The sequence below is a fragment of the Cebus imitator genome, unplaced genomic scaffold, assembly GCF_001604975.1.
Source record: "Cebus imitator isolate Cc_AM_T3 unplaced genomic scaffold, Cebus_imitator-1.0 Scaffold188, whole genome shotgun sequence".
NCBI classification, from domain to species: domain Eukaryota; kingdom Metazoa; phylum Chordata; class Mammalia; order Primates; family Cebidae; genus Cebus; species Cebus imitator.
Window position 1 is genome coordinate 5,915,529 of NW_016107503.1, and position 1,145 is coordinate 5,916,673.

Sequence of the window (1,145 nt, forward strand, 5' to 3'; positions counted from 1 at the left end):
AAAAAAAAAAAAAAAAAAAAAAAAGATAAATACCAAAACAAAATGGTATATAAAAAATACAAAATAAATTATGTGGGTCAGGTGCAGTGGCTCACACCTGTAATCCCAGCACTTTGGGAGGCCAAAGCAAGTAGATCACTTGATCCCAGGAGTTTGAGAACAGGCAATATAGCAAAACTCCATCTCTACAAAAAATAAAGAAATTAGCCAGGCGTGGTGGCATGGCCCATAGTCCCAGCTACTTGGGAGGCTGAGGGGGAAAATTACCTGAGCCTGGGAGGGCAAGGCTGCGGCAAGCTGTGATTACATCACTGCACTCTGGCCTGAGCAATAGAGTGAGACCCTGTCTCAAAAAATTAAATAAAAATAAAAAAATAAAGAGGGCTAGGCACAGTAACTCATGCCTGTAATCCTAGCACTTTGGAAGGCCAAGGTGGGTGGATCACTTGAGGTCAGGAGTTCAAGACCAGCCTGGCCAACATGGTGAAACCCCCATCTCTACTAAAAATACAAAATTAACCATGCGTGGTGGCACATGCCTGTAATCCCAGCCACTTGGGAGGCTGAGGCAGGAGAATCACTTGAACCTAGGAGGCAGAGGTTGTGGTGAGCCAGGATCGCACCATTGCTCTCCAGCCTGGGCAACAAGAGCAAAACTCTGTCTCGGAAAATAATAAATAAATAAATAAAATATGCCACCACATGATGTGGTGAAAGGCACGGGCTTCAAAGTTGGGAGATCTGGATTCTATCCTAATTCTAATACTCATCAGGCATATGACCTTGAAGAAGTCACCTAACACCAGGGGTCTGGAGACTACTGCCTGCAGGTCAAATCCTGCTCCACCATTTTCAATAAAGACTATTGAACTACAATCATGCTTATTTGTCTATGTGTTATGTTTGGCTGCTTTGGGTTACAATGGCCAACTTGGGTAGTTGCAATAGAGGCATAAGGCTTACAAACCCCAAAATATTTACTGTCTGGCCCTTGCCGACTCACTCTATTTCTTCATCTTTAAAGTGGGACTAATTTTGCCCTGTCACTTGTCACAAAATTTGTCATGGGAATTGAATAGAATAAAATATGAAGATAAGGCCGGGCGCGGTGGCTCAAGCCTGTAATCCCAGCACTTTGGGAGGCC